Genomic DNA, 20336 nt, shown 5'->3' on the forward strand with positions numbered 1-20336 from the left:
AATATGGAACTTGCAGATTTCAAAAATCATCTAATCCTCCTTTAGTAAGTAGAAAAAAAATGTTAATAAAGACCCTGTTCTACTGTCAACGTGTGTTTTCCTACAAGTCCAACAAGAACACATTGGAAAATTCTTTTATAAGACTGATTTCAATAATCAAACTATGTATTGAAGTGGACTTCATGAGGTATCGAAGACAGCAAGTAACGTTTCCATCCCAATTAAATCAAGTCTCAGTAATCCCACTACCAATCACAAAACAAAAGTACAATGACTTAATTGCACTACTGTCTTTTGTTCCGCCAGTTTGTCATGCGTTTTATCAAAATTTAACACATAGCGATGTAGCCACAAACGATTACCCACAAGAAGATGAAGATGATATGGAGCATCTTTAAGAATTTTGAAACTTGTCGTTTATAATTTTACTTAATTATTATAACATTATAGTATTTACCTCTAATAAAATAATAGTATAGGCTGTTTAATGTGTTTGTATTGTTTATTTTTAAAGACCTTAATATGCAATGCCACATTATTTAAAAAAGTTGTTAGAGGTAAACAACACTATGTCCAACTACACATTTTTAAAAAAATTTTAAATAATGAACGGTAAACCTCAGGTATATAACACTTCATGAAATGAAAGAAGATTATACACACCACAATAATAATATATTAATCTTGGTTAAATATAATAAACATTTGAGTATTTACTGATTACAAATTTAAAAAATTTTAAAACTGCTCTCCTGAAAAAGTAAGAAAATGAACATAGTGTCCTTTACCTCCGAGGTACCGATATAATAACGAAATAAAAAAAGTGGCTTAAGTGCCAGGAAGTTGGCCAAAAAATTTAAAGTAAGCAATACTCAAGTGACCATATTGACAACCTGCTAGTTGGTTGACGACATACGTCAAATTTTGTGCTTGTATTAATTTTCACGATTACTTTGTAAAAAATAATTATTTTGCAAAGAAATTTTGCATGATTGTTCTATATACCAATACTCAGTAGTGTTTGTAAAAATTTTATGTAAAAAGTGCAGATATAGCGAATAATTACTGTGAGTACCATTTCGCAATTTATTAATATAAAACCAACTACTAATTACATACAAGAAAAACTGGACCATGCCGTCCACCTCTTTTTGTTCGAACTGCTCGAAAACCATAGCGACACCTGACCGCAAACTCCAGTGCGGCGGATGTAAGCGACAAATACATATCACATGCATCGAACTTTCTTCAGAGGATCGCGTCACCCGACAGAAAATTCGTAGATTGAGTATACCTTGTAACTCGTGCATCTCCAATATTTCTAATATTTCGGAAATAAAAGATCTTCTGTTAAATTTTTTAATGGAAATTCGTACGAAAATTGATGATTTTGATAATAAAATAACTAAGTTAAACAATAAGCTCGGCCAGATTAATTTATTTAAGTCTACCGAATTCACGGATAATATTGCTAACGAAACTGTAGATTGCATAACACGTCTTAAAAATATTTTAATTAGGGAACAGAGATTAACAGAATCTTCCTCTGGGGATGCACAATGCATAAAAGATGACGAGGCGAATAAGGTTAAGCTTGTTTTGGAAACTGTTGGCTGTCAGGAAAACCAAATCACCTTTTACAGAGTCGGCGAAGCGAACCAACGATTTCACAGAATGATAAAGGTAGTAATGGGTTCGGAATACCACGGTAAAGATATTCTGAGAAATAAAGCAAAAATTCTGGAGAAAAAAGCCACGGAAAAATTCTCAATAATTGACAACAAGAAGCCCATCCAACAGGCGTGTTTAAAAGAACTCCGAATTGAACTAGAAACCCGCAAAAATAACTGTGAACATGGTTTAACTATTAAATACATCAATGGTACTCCCAGAATCACGAAATTTCGTTTATAATTTTTCTACCGACAAATTTAATGACTGGCTATTTCTATATACTAATTTGGATTCACTTTCCGCTAAGTTTGACGAATTTGTATGCACAGTGCAACTTCTTAAACCAAACATTATTTGTATTGCCGAATCCTGGCTTAAACCCTCAATTCCTGACTCTTTTGTTAATATTAATGTATATAAAATATATTGTAAAGACAGAGAAAATCGTGTGGGTGGCGGTGTATGCATTTATTTATCTAATATTATTACCACAACTTTCAAAATTAACATTAAGGTATTAGATATTACTGGAATAGATGCAATTCACTTATCTGTTATTAAAATTCTTTTTGCCTTAATTTAGTATGTATATATCGTCCATCTGTTACACTACTAGCACACGATAATGTTTTATTTACAAAACTTGAAGAAGTATCATCTCTTGATAATCTTATCATTACTGGAGATTTTAATTTCCCAGAAATCACCTGGCCAATAACTTCGTTATCTGACGCCAAAACCGCTCATAATTTATTTAAAAGCTTTGTAGTAAATTCGAACTTGACACAACTCATTACAGAACCTACTAGATTTAGAAATAATAACCGACCTTCTACTTTAGATCTAGTGCTTATTAATGACAAACAGCTGATTTCATCTCTCGAAGTCAGTTTTTACAAATACCACCTTCCTCAAGATTAATGAAAACAACCTTAAACCCTGAATAAATCGAACAGCAATTAAACAAATCAGAAACGACACCTATGGCGGAAATTTAAACACACCGGGCTTTTTAGTGATCTCCAAAATTACCGCAATTTTTCAAGTAACTTAAAAACATCTCTAAAAACTCTAAGACAAAATTATTAGATTCTGTGTTTTTATATAACGACCTTGATGTTATTGTAAACAGTAGCCTAACTTGGTCCGACCATATTACCTCTATTTGTAAACGTGCGAACTCCAGACTGTATCTTATTCGGAGGTGTTTTTCGAGAGTTTCAATGCAATCATTCTGTAAACTTTAGACTCTTTACGTAATACCCATACTTGAATAAGCTGGACCAACGTGGTATCCTGATTTAAAAAGCCACTCGAATTCCTTCTTAGGGGGCCGAGAAGACCTTCTTATGCAGAAATACTTAGTATGGCTAACCTAACTTCTTTTAAACTTCGCCGACAACGTGGAGACTAAGGCTATGGCTCCACGAGCGACAGATTGCCGCTAGCAGTAGCAGTAAAATTACGGCGGCAGTAAAGCAGTAAAATCATGGCTCCACGAGCGACAGTTTACAGCGCGCATATCGCCGCGTTTTGGTCTTGTAGTGGCTCCATGAGCGTTAATATGACGCAGCTACAATCAGTGGTATCTTGTCCGTTTATATAATGTCCGTGTATATAGCAAATAAAATGAATAAATAAATAAGTAAAATAAATTCACACCAATAATACAATAATATAGTATGGATAATCTATCATTTCAACAAAAAGTTGCTTTGATATTGGCATTGTGCCGTCGACGTAGGGTTAAAAAACAACGGAAATGGTGGATTCACCCTGTTCTAGTGCCTAGACAGACAGAGGGAAATTTTTTTCTTTTACACAACAAATTATAAGAATATCCTGACAAGTTTTTTGAATATTACGGGATGTCAGTGTCTTCTTTTAATTTTTTATTATGTGAAATAGAAGATGTCATACGAAATAGGATACATCAATGCATGATAGCCTAAGCCCTGAAGAAAAATTAGCAATTACCTACCTTAAAGTAAGATTTCAAATTACATATTTTATAATCCTATACATGTATCTACCTAAAAATAAAAAAAAAACAAAATATTTAATTATTTAACTTTCATTAGAATAAAAAGGGCCGCTACCACTTCTTACCTCTGCGTATTCTGTAATTAGCTACTGAATTATCAAGTAGATCGACGGCTTCCATATGTCGATTATATTCATTTATCATATTGGGTTGGTGTAATGAATCTTCCTTTTCCAATTTTACAACTTGCTTTTTTCTGTTACAATAATTTAAAAAATTCTAATGCGAGATAAAATCTGCTTTGTTGCATTCTTTTATTTATGAATCACGCCAAGCTATCGAAAACGAAACATTAGTACTGAAGGATAATAATTTTACTATAAAAAATAATTATTAAAATTTTATTTATATGACATGATTAGACAACCACTTATATAGATATGGTTGCCGAAATAGATTTTCGGGAAATCAATAAAAACTGTTTATTCTCTCTATTCAACTTTTCCTTGTTTAATAATGGCATCTATTATAAAGTACAGTTTAATACGGTTAATTGGGATTGAAAAAAAAACATCCAATGATTTTTGTTATCTAGAATACCGATAAAGAAAATATTGGATTTATTTCTTCCTTAGAACTTATAATTTTTTGTTATGATTTGAGACACAAAATTGTATGAAAAAACTTTAAAGTAATTTATAAAAACAAAGAAACAACTTAACAAACACAAAGAAATAAACAAACAAGAACAAAAATATCTAATTAAATGACAATTACCGCTACAATCTACAAATTACTGCCAGTGCAGCCAAAAACGCGCTGCAAATTACTGCTAAAAAATAGGTCCGGATCTATTCGAACGCGAAACGACCTTGTCGACGCGTCTTGGTCTCGAAACGAAGCGACAATCTACAGCGCGTGGAGCTACTTAGTATCACTGCTGTTGTTTTCATTTATCAAGCTACATTTTACTGCTACTGCTAGCGACAATCTGTCGCTCGTGGAGCCATAGCCTTAATTACATTTAAAATATTATAATTCAATTTTAGAAATCTCGATGAAATGTTTACCATAAATTAATCAAGATGAATCTCAGAGATCATCAGTTTAAACTAAAGAAAGAAAACTTTTCTCCAAGATCAAGACAAAACTTTCTACCAAATAGAGTTTTTGAGTGCTGGAATAACCTTAATGATAACATTGTCTCTGCTCACTCTACCAACTCGTTCAAAAACAGACTTGACCGTTTTATATTAAAGTTAAAGTATTGTTTTTCTTTTAAACCAAAAATTGTAATTTTATTATATTTACTAGTAGGTTATTAATCAAATTTCTTTGTTTTTGGGCATAATAGGGACTTTTTCCTCTGCCCTTGCTTATGTGTCATAATAATAATAACAATAATATTGCTACAAAATAAAGAAGAGGTCAGAAAATTGTTTCAAGAAGGTAGTAACACTGATCCCAAAAAAATTTTCCAAAACCGAGGGACTTGCTGTGGATCAAGCTGTGTTCAATTGGTTTTGTAAGGCTCAAAATATAAATTTTCCAATATCTGGGCGTACAATTTAAGTCAAAGCTGTCGAAGTTGCGTTATGCCTAGGCCTGACTTTTTTCGTCGACAGATTCGTTCAAATATTAATTTTTGTAACACACCTTGTATTTTCTTTTATTTTTCTTGTGTGTTTTGTGATTTAACACTTTAAATGCAATATACGAACGCACTCAATTTGCATGGTCGTGCCAAATGATGAAAATGTAAAACGCAACGAACTCAACCGGCAATCAAAATGAAATTAAGCCCTAGAGAGATCGCTCTCTAAATTGTGATGGCCACGAAGGGTATTTCAAATACTGCGTGACTGATACATTAATTACCCAATGAAACAAACACTGGTCTTCAAAGTTTACAATGGTTGGTCGGTAGTAATCACTAATGTAGTTTTAGAGTTTGGATTGCTCACCTTGTTTGTCCACGAAATTCCAAATATTGGCAATTCCAGTTAAATCAAGTCAAACGGTAATACGTTAGTTCAGTTTCCTAATACGGATTTGGGCTGCATTATCAGAACCAAGCATGCGAAATGAACACGCGCCTGCTATTGTTGATATTCCACTTTGGAATAGTTTAACCCGAATGTAATATGGCAATCCACGGATATCCTGCTACTACTCATTTCGGTGTCGATGTGTATTTTCGTGTAATTGACAATTTAATAGTAATTACGTGTACTAAAATATGCAAAAATATGTAATGTTAGAAGTTTTGTTCTCTAAAATAACTTTTTAAATATTTGAAGGAAAACTAATCTGATATCGTCATAATGTTAACTATTTTGGCATTATAGTCGAGGAAATAAAGCATAAAAATATTTTTACGCTTTATTCCAGTAATTGGTTGGAATTATACATCAGGAATATATGTTGAGTTTTTATAGCAGCAGTCTCCTTCTTCTTGTAGTTGTAGAATTTGTAAATTCCGTGGTATATATTGAAATCCCCTCGTATGTGTTCAAATACCAAAAAGTATGTTCAATCCTCTTTGCGTCGCCAAGTTGATATAAAAACATTTTAAGTTTGTTTATATCACGGACACACATTCTTTGATATTTTTCTTTGATTTAAGCCGCTCGATACTGCGTTTCAAACAAACATCCATTTAGATCGCTGGGAATGTTTCGCCGGAAAGACAATTGCTACACTCTCGCTGAGGCGTTGTCAAGAGCGGTTTGCTTTAGCGTCTGTCCAAATTTTACGTCGAATTTTTAATGTTTTCTTGTCCTTCGTCCCTTTTCATGGAAAATATGTAGTGTATTGTGCCAGTTAATAGTTACACTTAAAGCGAGGTTTGAAAATATGGGCGATTGAAGCATACGTATTTACAGAATGACGGTATTAGATTTTTGCTTTGATACAGTGCAGCAACAACCGCTGATACGTATTTCGACCTTCTTAGGTCTCTTCAGAACGGTATAGTCACTGCTCTGAACCAAAACAAAAATCTCCCCCGTCCTAGACAATAGTTATTAAAATAACTATATACGGACGTAACTACGCCATCTAAAAACAAAAAGAGAAATCAAACGATTTCTACTTAGCGAAACCGAATTCAAATCTTAACCACTGTGTTTCCTAAAATTTGCGAAACAAACAGCTGGATACCGTCATTCTGTTTTGTTATTTACTTCGTTGGAAGTACGAGAAACTGAATTCACTACGAATTTTGACTAGGATGAACGGCTTGTGGAATGCAATTTTAGATTCCCTTGCCGAGTAATTCATCCAGCTGTTTGTTTCGCAAATTTTAGGAAGCACAGTGGTTAAGATTTGAATTCGGTTTCGCTAAGTAGAAATCGTTTGATTTCTCTTTTTGTTTTTAGATGGCGTAGTTACGTCCGTATATAGTTATTTTAATAACTATTGTCTAGGACGGGAGAGATTTTTGTTTTGGTTCAGAGCAGTGACTATATCGTTCTGAAGAGACCTAAGAAGGTCGAAATACGTATCAGCGGTTGTTGCTGCACTGTATCAAAGCAAAAATCTAATACCGTCATTCTGTTTTGTTATTTACTTCGTTGGAAGTACGAGAAACTGAATTCACTACGAATTTTGACTAGGATGAACGGCTTGTGGAATGCAATTTTAGATTCCCTTGCCGAGTAATTAATCCAGCTGTTTGTTTCGCAAATTTTAGGAAACACAGTGGTTAAGATTTGAATTCGGTTTCGCTAAGTAGAAATCGTTTGATTTCTCTTTTTGTTCATACGTATTTAATTTAGTCGGTCAAGAAGCCGGAAAATTTGTTGGAAATAGTGAATTATACTCTATGTAAAGTGTCAGTTTTAAAAGAATAGTCAGTATTTCTATGTTTCTAAGTAACTAAGAGATTCGTCTCGTATACAACAAATTTGAAAAATAACAACATGTTTCATTGTTGAGTTTTAAGCAGCCAAGTCCAAGGTTTGCGTTTAGTGCCACTTTAAGCTTATTTTTGTTTGTCCTTGGTCGTCGTTCCAGACTATAGATACAGTTTTTTGTTCATGTGTCAGAGATTCCCACTCCAGTTCTCCCAGAAATTCTAAAGTCCAGTAAAGTCCAGTTTACAACTCAAGTGCATTTTAGTGAAACTCAGGTAACTTTTTTGTTTTAATTTTTAAAGCGAAGATAGACATTTTTTTATAATAATTTGCTTTCATAACAATTTAAATGGTAATAATTAATATTGTAAATTTTAGTGTGTGGCCATTGCTGTCATTTTATTTGTTCTCTGTTTTAAAATTTAATGTTGACATATGACAGCTAGCTTTATTATTTTTTTTTGACATTAGTTTTGTTTTATTTTTAAAGAAGGTTATCTACATAGTTTCATCTAAAAAGATAGTTTTTATTTGTAATAAATTATTTCTGTCACAGATTATAGCCCAGTAATAACTTATTGTAGTTTTGTAGTATCTCCCACTTGTAAACGGATGTTGTAAATGAACAGGGTGTAGTAAGTGTTTCTCTTTGTTATCTTATACTTATATACGTTCACTTATCCACGATCCAGCTACTCCAAATAAATCCTATGTGGTAGGCAAAATAATTCGTTACATAGTGTCTATCTGTTTCGGATATTGGCGATCATCAATGCAATCTGTATTTTGCAAACTGCGGCTCTGAAAAGATTTGTGGTTGTGGATTTTGCAGCCAGGAAATCCTTCGCCTTCCTCGTCCCCGTTTTCCTTCTACTGTAATATAATAATAATAGTCTCCCGTTTTATACCGCTGTCGCGGCTTTGGGAGTATAGCAGGGTAGTCTGCTATATCTAGGGCCTACGGTATACAAGGAAGGTAACATGGCCAGTGCTACGCTTCAACCGTCTATTATTACCCCTGGTTTTACCCAAGGTACTCATTTTTATTCAGGCTGAGTCGACCTGGGGCCTATAGACATTTTTAAAATGTCTAGATGTTCTTGCCGGCGGTGGGATTCGAACTCCGGACCATCGGCTTGCGAGGCAAGCATCCTACCGCTTGCGCTACGCAGGCCCTTCTACTGTTCCTTGTAGAAATAATTGTAGCAACCCATATCTTTCGCTGTTTCTCATGATGTGACGGAGGTATTCAATTTTAGCTATTTTATTGTAGTTAACAACTCTTTTTAGCAGCCACCTTATGTAGTATATTAGTCCCTTTCATCGTCCATGTGGTTTTAAGGAAGATGAATCCCTCACGAGAAATGTAAACAAGGAAAATATGATATAAAAATTAGAACAATAAACCTTGTGTTAGCAACATCATAACTGTTTAAATATTTTCTTACCATATTTAGTAAAATATTGCAAATAATTACAATTTAACGAGAATATTCAATACTTAGTTAATTAGTAACTTTGTGAATTGTTTATTTAACCGAGTAATTTGTTCAAACACATTTTATTTTCTGTTATTTTTAATTGTTTGTTGATATTTCACTTTTCAAGATATGTAATGATACATATTGCTTATAAAACAATCAGTGATGTTTTTGTATTGATTATTTTTTTTTTAATGTTTAAATCAAAAACATCAGATAATAGAAAAATTTTCATGACAGAACTTGTTAATTTATTTGTATCTTATTAAGCAATCTTTTGGCACTCATATTTGGTATTGACATTGCCTTGTTCTTTTTCTAATTTACACAAGAGGAGTCGGTGCACATAAGCGGTTGATCGTGCAGGTTCTATTGTTTATCTCTGAACTTTCAAACAAAATATATAAAGTTTAATTAGGAGATCGAGTCGGCGGTTTTTGCAGTAAATTAAAATACGTTGCACCGCAACCGATAGCATCTCTTTGACGTTCAAAGCTACTGTCATTTACAAAGAAAATTTCAGAGACTGCTCTTGCTGAAGCATCGGAAGGAAATATACACGGTCCTTAGTGACAATGGAGTAAAACATTGACTAGTTTTAAATTTAAGTTGCCATCTAAACGTGTTTATAGGGTATACAATATATAGGTATCCGGTTAATGAAAGAATATTTCCAAAAGTTGAAATGAGAAAAATAATATAAAATAAATACGTCTATGTCATCAAATAAAAAGCGACAAGAAGACCTAATTCCTTTGAGATTTGGACATATAGAGGGTAAAGATCTCGCGGGTGGATCATGTTACGCCCGTTAGAGTATTAAGAAGAATAAACAAAACAAGATAAAAGGACAATAAAATAAATGAATCTGCCATTCATTATATACGAAGAAAAATTATACACTTTTTGCATATAGTTTAATTTTACAATTAACAATATAAAACGGTTGTAAAACTATTTTGTTGGATATTTTTAATATGTACAATTATTTTTTGGTTAAACTACAATAATTATCTATAGGTGCCAACAAATTTTTTTAGGAAAAACCTATCTTAAGCTTATTACAAAATCATTTGTATTTGAGTGGTGTCTCTAAGTTTCGAGAGATATCTACCATAAACAAAAAGTCCAGTCACAGATGAACACAATTTTGTGAGAATTTTTGAAACTCTTATTACCACTTTTTCCTTGTAGTTTAAATATTAAACCATATTTATGGTTCCTTGTCCAACCATAAATATGGTTTATTTCGACGGATCTTCATTTCTGGCTAATTAGATAGAAATATGAATTACACTTACACAGTTAAACACACAATGTGCTGCAGGAAATTTTTTTGATATTTCTAGGTAATTTGGGTCTGCAGAACCCCCCAAAAAAACCATCAGAATTGCTTTATCAGATATGTTATCATATATATTATGATTATAACTTATTGGGTAATTTACAGCAGTGCTACCTACATATGTAGTGCTGCTACCCATATAAGAAAGAAGACACGAATAAAACGAAAGATATTTAATGTAAAATAATATAGTTACAAAAATCATCAAACATATCTGCCAGGAAACCTGAACTCTTTTTCATCTAACCTAACCAGCATAGCAGTAAAAAACTGTTACTTGGTGTGACCTAAAAACCTTCTTTCATGTGATATTTCCTTCCCTTCTTCCCTTCTGTCCTGATACTTCTATTGCATCGTTTTGATGGTGGAATCAAAATGGTGGAATCATTCTCCCTGTTCTGCACTAAGGTCATCAAGATTTTCTAGAAAACGGTCTGTAGAGGAAATGAATTTTAATGCTTATAATATAAGCATTAAAATTTGACTTTCGATGGTCGGGAACATCTTTATGTGCTGACGTATTTTTTCCAAGGCAACTTTATCAGATTTTTTATGAGCCACATGCTTTGATCATCTTCGAGGATACCAGCATTATCAGTTTTCTTCCATGTGGTGTAAACGTATCGATCACTCACTCCCAAAGTATTGAGAAAAAACGTCTTGCATACTTGAGTGTCCTTGTCATTAATCCTAAATTTATATTGCAAGTTATGTTTGCGATTGCTTCCATGTGTTTTATTTTGATACTTAGGTCCAACTTCATTGGTGTGTCGTGATATAAAGTCTCTTTGTAAATTTATGTTATCCAGGTCCCAAAATTTTCGATGAATATGCATTCTTATATCCACAGAATTTTCAAAACATTTTAAACGACGAGTTTGAGAACAAGCTTCTTTCATCTGTCGAGCGTGCATGATTGTACCTTTATTTGACTTGTAGGACTTACCAGAGTTGCGAAGTTTCTTGACCTTATTTCGTCTCCATTCTTCAGGATTTGCACTTCGTTTTCTCGCACAAGATACACTGTAACTGTCACTTTCACGGTCACTATCTTCAGTAGCTTCGATTGGTGTTTTCATTAATGCAGCGTCATAGGTTAGAATTTGTTCTGAGAGATATGGGATATCTTGCATAGAATCATCATTGGAAAAGTCGTTTTCTGCATCAACCTGTTCCCTGTCTACAACGTTGTCAGCACCATTGTATCTCTGTTGAATCCCTATTTCACTGGTCAAAATGTCCTCTTCCATATCTTCAGTAGCTTCGTTGTTTGTTTCCATTAATGTAGCGTCATAAGTTGGAATTGGTTCTGGGAGATCTCTCTCTAAGTCCTCTCTCGGTATTTCAACGTTCGTTAAAATTTGAACTTGATCACCGATAGCAGTTAATGAAGTACCATTGATAGCATCTGAAAATAATAATGATTTTAAAGTTAAAACAAACAATAATTGAGTAAGAAACAAAAGAATAGAATATAATGACCACGCACTGAAAAAACAGGTAGACATGGCTACACCAAAAGAAGAAGAAAAAGAAGAGGTTGAAACAATCTCTGTAAATAAGTAGTAATATTGTTATCGTGCGGTTTTGAATATAAAATTATTTTGATAAATAAACTTTAGTATTATTGTTTCTCTAATACATTGTGTCTATGTACTTTTATTCATTTCGCTTAAATCAGAAGTATTTTTTTGAACGCCCCTATTTCATTCAGTTTACACTAGTTGTAGAAATTCTCACCATTGAATTTGAAAACAAGAGTAAATAAATAGATTATAATAGAACGATTAATTTAAATTCAACTTACTCTGCATGTCGTTGCTCACTCTGCATGTCGTTGCTCACTCTGCATGTCGTTGCTCACTCTGCATATCCTCACTTCTCTGCGTACACAGGGATAAAATCCTCAATGTTCTGGAACTATTAAATTTTGACATATTCGAAATCGTTAATTCTGCATCTTTCACTTGCAAGAACTAAAAACAGATTGTATTAAAAACTACACTACTAAAATGTACCTACTCCTACTTCTTCCCTGAGAACTCGTTTCTAATGAGTTAATAGGGTAGGTAAAGAGAAAGTAATCTCCAACAACGATAGGAATAGTACTAAACATTATATTTAATGTATTCACAAAAATCACCTGGTAGATAAAGGGAAAGTAATTCCTGGGGTTTAGTATACACGTTTAATAAATTCCAATAAATCATCTGGTAAGTAAAGAAAAAATAATCCCCAACAGCAATCATGGTTTAGTATGGTAATAAACTTTACATTTAATAGAGTCCAAGAAATCAGATAGCTACCTAGAATAAATAGGTATTATACCTAATAAAACGGCTTATTGTTAGCGCCAATTTAATATTTTTATTTCTGCACATGTTTCTGATAGCCACAAATCCTTCGCTTTGTAATGACAATGCCATAACAAGGTAGAAACATTATTTGTAAAACTTTGAATATTTTTATTTAAATTCAAAACAAAAGGACTATAATAAAAATATGCAAATCAGGCTACCTTGAGTAAAGTGATTAACAAAAGGATTGGAATTCACTACCTTAGTAAAAGTTGGGAATTACGTGGGGACAATAATATGATGACAATCGCCCCGGAAGGTTACGTGAAGATTTAATATAGTTTGGGATTTAGTTTTTATAGAACAAGTTTTCTGAGAATAGATATTTTTAACCTGTCAGTATTGTTAATACACAAGTTTTAAGATAACTGTTTTTCCTTTATTAAAAAAAATACTTTTTGGCTGTAAATAATTAGTCTTAATTTATGTGTTTTAAATCCAATCTAATAAATAAATGGTCAAACGACATCGCAAACATTTTATGGAAAATATAATGACACACAAAGGACATAAAACTTACATGAATAGATTGGTCTCGTTAATCTTTGTTTATTGTCTCGACCGTTAATGGATTACGTAGACACACTGTATATTAATATTAAACACCACAGATATACATATTAAAATAACAAATATGACAAATATCTTACTTTTTTCTTGCTTTTCATTGCTTGTTATCGAAACCATTGCAAGGTTCCGTGCAAAACTGTTGTAACTCTGTTACATTAGAGTTACAACAATTTTGCACGGAACTTATGTACAAAAACGCAAAATAGTTAAATTGTTGTTGTTGTAATATTTAGCCGGTTAAGCATTTGAAAGTTACTAAAGTTTTACAGGGGATAGATATGCATGTTTACAATCGAATTCCATGATTACTTCATTTTCATAAAATTTTGAGTAACTGCAGTCTTGCACTGAGGGTGCGATTATGACAACCTTGTTTTTTAAAATCGTTGAGCATAGCTTTTTCTTGCATATCTTGAACAAAAGAGCACCCATTAGACTTTTGTGTCTAAATACGAATTCATTCATTCTTTCTAAGAAAATGTTGCAAAACGTTAACAAAAGAGCACCATGCATTATACTCTTGTCTAAAAGCGAATATTTTATGAGTTTGAGCATCTAAGGCTCATCAAATTCTATTTGTCTATACTAAGTTTGGGGAATTTGCTAGAAAAGTATTCAAACCAAGGACCATTCTAGGTCTAAGTTCTTAACAAATTGTTTCATAAGCCCTAGTTTAATATGCAATGAAAGTAATATTATTTTTGTTCATTCGACCAATGCTTCATTGATTACGTTAGCTTTTCCTTGAACTAAAGCATCTCTGCATGGTCATTTTGTTCTCATCCAATGTTTGTGCTTAGCCATGCTATCCCAAAGATACGGGTAACAAGGATATTTTGTATAGCCACTTTGTTGTCCTAGAGGAAAGTTCACCATCTTAAAATTAATACAGGTCACCCACTGATTTTGGTTATAGTTGATATGTTTTAGCACCAGCGATATTGTTGTATATTCTTGTTTTATTTTTGTAGAATGTCCAATTGGTATACTTCCATATTTGTTGCCACTTAACGTTTGTTTTGAGCTGTCGATAAACAATTGCCAGTGATCTAGTGTATATTATGATTTTTTTAACAGCCCCTCAATATTGTTACAAAACACCATATTATCTTGCTGAGAAAAATCGGGAAAAGATCTTTGTCTCTGTTACAGTAGTATGTAATTTTGGTCCTTGGACCAAAAAGATTATTTACCTTTAGTCTGAAGGCAAGCAACTCGGAAGATTCTTTGTAAGGTTCAAGTTCAAACCTCTAATAAGATCATTTAGCTCGTCCTAAGCAAAGCGTTCAGGACGTGTTAAATCCCCTTTAAAATCATTCTCGCTTTCCTTAAATGTGTTAGTCTGTAGATGATGTTTCAAAGGTGAGCTGATAAATAATGAAATGTGTATCTGCTCAAACTAAAGTGGATCTTATTTCTGAATCCTTAATAGCAATACAAATAAATAAGTAAGTAAATATGTCATATGCTTTATTGTAACTGAAAATTGTACAAATTATATGGATAAAGCTTATTACAATAACACAAGAAAGAAGAAAAAGATCAGAATAACAATCCTTGGACTTTTAAATTAAAAAAAAAATTAAATTCTTTCAAACTTAAACATACCAAATAATACCTAATTAAGAACCTACAAACTTCGTAAAAGGTACCTAACAAAAAATAAAATTAGAAAAGCAGATTAATGAATTAAGGGTTCAAATATTCCATCTCCTTGTGCTAAACAGTAACCAAATCTGTCATACAGATTTCTCCTCATATTTTGGAGTAATGCTGGTGTAATGCTTGCAGAGAAATGAAGTATTTTTGCAGGTTTGTGACCCTTTGAAACTGATATAAATAATCTATAAATGTTTTTTTTTTGAGAAAACCCAAAAAAAATCGTTAGGTGCTTAGTCACAGGATCTAGCGGGGCATTTAATTGTACCACGTGTACTTATTAGTCGATCAGGAAACGTTTGATTGAGGAAGTAAATAGTTGCTTTAGAGTTGTGAGCTGAACACCCATCCTGTTGGAAATAAACCTCCTAAAAATTAACGGAAAGGCGTCGAACTGCCGGAATGATCTCATTCTGTAAAAGTTGTAAATAGTTGGACCTGTTTAGGTTTCCATCGATAAAAAATGGACCGTTTAACTTATGCGGATGCTGCGTTCGCAACGCACCACTGAGGCGCTTATTTTTCCGAGAATATTACCTTTCAATGGATGGATTGTATTTTTTATATAATAAAAATGAAAATTCGTCAAAAAATACAATATTTTTTAAAAAGTGTACAGTTTTATTCTATTTATCTGACATAATTTTACAAAACTCCATCCGCCTAAAGTTATCTTCCGGAAACAGTTCTTGTGTTGGTTGTATCTTAAAACAGTGATACCCATTCCTTTTGAGAACTCGCTGGACAGTTCGAGCATTCACGTTAACTTCCCTAGCAATTTGTATACTATTGCAGGGTTCACTAGCTTCCACAAAAGCACAAATATCAATATTCCTGTTTCGACGCTCCTCATCGAAAGATCTAAAACGTGGTTCATTACCTTCATGACACTTTTTACAACTGTTTACATGTCCCGAAGTTTGAAAATGTTTAATGGTATTTTTAACTGTTGTAACACTTGATGGGGGTCTATTTTCGAAGGCAACAATAAATAAATCAATTACTTCGCGTATCTAAGGACCCTGAAAGTACCATGTTACAAGTTACACTTTTTCTTAGACGGTATACAATGTAATAGGTATTTTATTAATTATTTGTTTATTCTTTCAGAACTTCGTTTTAAATTTTTAATGTCAATGTGACAATTCGTACCTACTGTGAAATAAATATAGAGGTGGAAACGTGTAATATGTCATTGTGTTGTATGGTCAATAAAACGATGTCAGATCAAAGTATCACAATGTCTACAGTAGCTGAAGAGTTTAGAGTAGTGAATTGATGTAAAGATCGTTATTGCTTGACGCTACCTGTGACGTCTTCTCGTGTTGCTAGTTTCGTTACGCTTGCCTCAGCATTTTACCATAAAGAAAAAATTTCGCTTAAAAAAGGATTTGGTTTTAAAAAATTGTAATACTAATAAAAAAAAGTTTGCACAGTATTTACTAATTTTTATTCTGTTATATCGATCAGAGAGAGTTGAAGTACAGAAATAATACATAAAATATTGCTAAATTAAATAGTTCTAAATAAAAAATGACAGTCTAGAATATCTCTAAAATGTATAGATTGCTAAATACAAAGTATATCAATATATTCAAATGACACCTATTTACAACCGACTATATCTCGACAATCAATATTTTCTCTCCAACGAAGCTAATCATTCCACATCAACACGCCATGAGTGGGCTAATGAAACCGTCCTTAAAATCATTTTATGGCCCTCTTTATAACCTCTAAATTGGCCATCACCCAGGAGTGTTATCATCAGAATCCAATTAAGCGGCTACTTTTTTATTCGGGAAACCTCATTTAAAATGTAAATCCGAATTTGTAATTTAATGACGTTTCTAATAATGTTTTAGGAACTTCGCTTGTGTTAAGGGCATGCCAAACTTTTTTCTATATTCGGAGTGGCCCGTCAGAGAGTATCTGATTATCGTTTCATAGCATCGTTGGGAAATAGGTGTTTAATTTGATAGAAATCTCCGATAAGCCATGTATTAATGGGAAATTTGGATCGGCATCTAAATTAGCTGATGTTTGTAACAAATTTGAACGTAATATTGGCAGTTCACTAAAGATACTTGAATAAAATATACCAGTGTACACTAAAAGTCTTTACTTTTCTGTTTTTCTAAAACTATGATATACATTCTACCACTAGGAGTTTCCTCTTTTACTTTGTAATTAAATAAACTTGTATCGGCCATCTTCTTAAAGCTTGTTTGGTTAAATACTGTCTGGCCATCTGATCTACAATGTCTACTTCGTATTTTTTGTGGTTGTAGTAGGTAATGGTTTCCGGTGTATTGCCGGCGAAATACCCTTTCTTCCATGGTTTATTGTTTCACACATACTGGTAGTCTTCTTTTGTAATTATTTTGGCAACTTTACGAACCTAATGAAATAATCTGTCGTGAAATTTCTTCCTTTATTTATAAATGGTAACATTAGAACAACAGAATGGTTAAGTGCTATATATGGTCCATATTGTTATACGGCATGAAGACATGGACGTTGAAAATATCTTCCATTAACAAGTTGGAAGCCTTCGAAATGTGGACCTTGCGAAGAATGTTCCGCATACCATGGACAGATAGGGTGAGAAACGAGGAAGTCCTAAGAAGAGCAAATACTGAAAGAGAATTGCTCAGCTTGATCAAGGCACGAAAGATTGGATACCTGGGCCACATCCTGAGAGGGGAAAAATACGCAATCCCTCAACTAATTATCCAAGGAAAGATTGAGGGCAAGAGAGGAGTAGGTCGCAAATAAATGTCGTGGCTGCGAAATATAACGAACTGGACAGGCGTTACTAACACTGGCGAACTTTTGCATCCCGCAAAAGACAGACGTCTGACCTTAAGATAATTCGCCAACGCACTATAGGTGCACGGCACCATAAGAAGAAGGTAACATTAGACGGCTTGCTATATCTTTCTTTAGAAGTTAATTATCCGTATAACAATTGGAAATCCGTTTTATAAATATTTGGACAAGAAAGTTTTGAAGACGATTTAGCATAAGTTGTAAAATTTTTGGTGCTGAAACTAGGTTATTAGATTTGGTGTAAATAATAATATCATCCGCATAAACACTAGCTTTAATAGGAGCTCTAATCAAGTTTATGATACTATTAAAGGCCACTTAAAATAAAATTGGACTTAAAATGGACGCTTGAGTGATTCCATTATCTAGAATTTTTGGAAAACTTGTAATCCCATTTATTCTAACTTCTGTCCATAATTACTAAGTGTTGCTAAAATCAAGTGTTTTTATATAGTATCGAGAGCCTAAGTCATGTGAAAAAATATTGCTATTACCTTCTGATTGTTTGCAAACGCTCAATTATTTCAGGTCGGTAGTGGAATATGATTATCCAATGTAATAATGGGTAAAAATGGGTCTAAAATGGGTAATTAGATCTTTTTTCTTCTATAAATCAGTTTACAATGAAAAATTCTATTTCTTTTAGAGTTATGGCAGCATTTACTGGACTATTTCTCAATGATTTTAAAAGGTTCCATATTTTGCTTTTGTAATAAAAATTCCGAAGCTTGTAACAAGTATTTAAAGCCAATGTAACAAATTACACTAGAACGCCAATGTAACAAAAAACAAATGAATTGAGGGAGGTTGTCTACATGCACAACTAAGGGTCCACTAAAAAATGTCACCTTGGTATATAAATAACTATTATAATCTAATTGGGTCTGCTTAAACTGCAAGTTTTTTCAATGGGTGTGCATAATATGAATTATACATTATTACTTTAGAGAAAGTTTTAACCAATACCACGTTACTTTTTATCCATTATCTTTAATAAATATTGACGGATTTTTTTTTTATTTATTTACGCTGCAACCACAAGGGTTATTAGCGACCTAAAAAATATAATACAGGTAAAGGTAAAAAAAATTACAATAATTGATACAGTTCTGAGCCTTTAAGGTAACTTATTGTGATTTTTAATATTCATGTTTTTTCCCAAAACTTGTGATGGAACAGACATGAAGTCAACAGTGATATTATTATTCTTTAGAGGAATTATTTACCGATGAGTCGGAATCTTCTTCCGATAATGAAGTTTTCACTGTAGAGAGTAAACCTATGTGTTTGCCAAGTTTTCGTATTAATTTGGTGCTTATGCTTTTCATTCTTTTGTCGATGTAGTATGAATGTAATTCCGTTAGAAACTTTATAAGTACATAAGAGTCTTCTGAGTACAATTTTGTTACGCTGATTATGTCTTTTGATCCTTGTATATTTTCAATAGATCCACTAGTTGATCGAAGCTTAACAATTGCTTTTCCCTTTCTACATATTCTCTAACTGGTTCCAATAATGTTTGGAGATTTGGTATATCATTTCTTAAGTTTTTGTCATCAGTTTTGGTTTTTATCTTTAATTGAAGCTTAGGTTTTTCAAAGTTTTCTTCGGAGGGTGGCGTGATTGCATCTTCTAGGGTTCTTTTTCCGGTTGCTTTGTTCGAAGTTACTTGGGGTTCGTAAGAAGTCAAATGTGTATTTTTATTTGGAGGAAATAGTGTTGACTTGTTTCGGGTAAGGTTGATTTATGTTTTTGGGTATTAGAGGATGACTCAGACGATGTAAGTGTTGCGATTGTAGTGTTAACTGAAGAAGTGGTCAAATGTATAGATGTATTTTGTAGTGAGCATTGTGGGTTTGGTTTATTAATAAATTTGCAATTGCTACTCTTTGTAATATTATTTGAGAAGACGTAGTAAGTGTGGAGGGAGTGGTATTTGAGATTGCGGGAGTATTTTGTAGATTATCTTGTTGAGTATGATTTATTGATGAATTTTGTCTTATTTCTGTTTGCATTGCACTATCATTGTGAGGATGGTTAGAAGGTGAAATATTTGGACAATTAGCTGCCTGGTGTCCAGTTAATTTGCATTTGAAACAATTTTCGTTTTGGGCTATAAATATGCGGTATGATGTTTGTTCCAACTCGATAATAAAAGATTCAATGATAAAAGATTCAGGTAGTACAAAGTTGTCTGGAAAAGGTGAAACAAAAATTTGTCTTCGGAAGCTTAGAATATGACTAAAGGCAGGATTGGTTGCTCCTATCCGTAGATATGATATGTCTGAGAGAGGATTTAAACCTAGTTTTATTAATTCGTCCATTATTATGTTAGAAGGTAAGCTTGGACATACATTGGACAGAATTAAGCGGACTGATGGAGTTATTAATCTTCTCGCTTCTAGTATATTTCCATTTACTATTACTTTCTTTGTTTCTGCTATGAATTTATCTACTAGGTTTTTGGATGATAGATATATGCATATTCTACCGTTTGATATACGGGATGCGAAAATTATATTTTTCGGTTCTATATGCTGACTTAATCCTTCAAGATAGTCATTAATTGTACAATTC

The sequence above is a fragment of the Diabrotica undecimpunctata genome, chromosome 7 (genome assembly GCF_040954645.1).
Source record: "Diabrotica undecimpunctata isolate CICGRU chromosome 7, icDiaUnde3, whole genome shotgun sequence".
Taxonomy (NCBI): domain Eukaryota; kingdom Metazoa; phylum Arthropoda; class Insecta; order Coleoptera; family Chrysomelidae; genus Diabrotica; species Diabrotica undecimpunctata.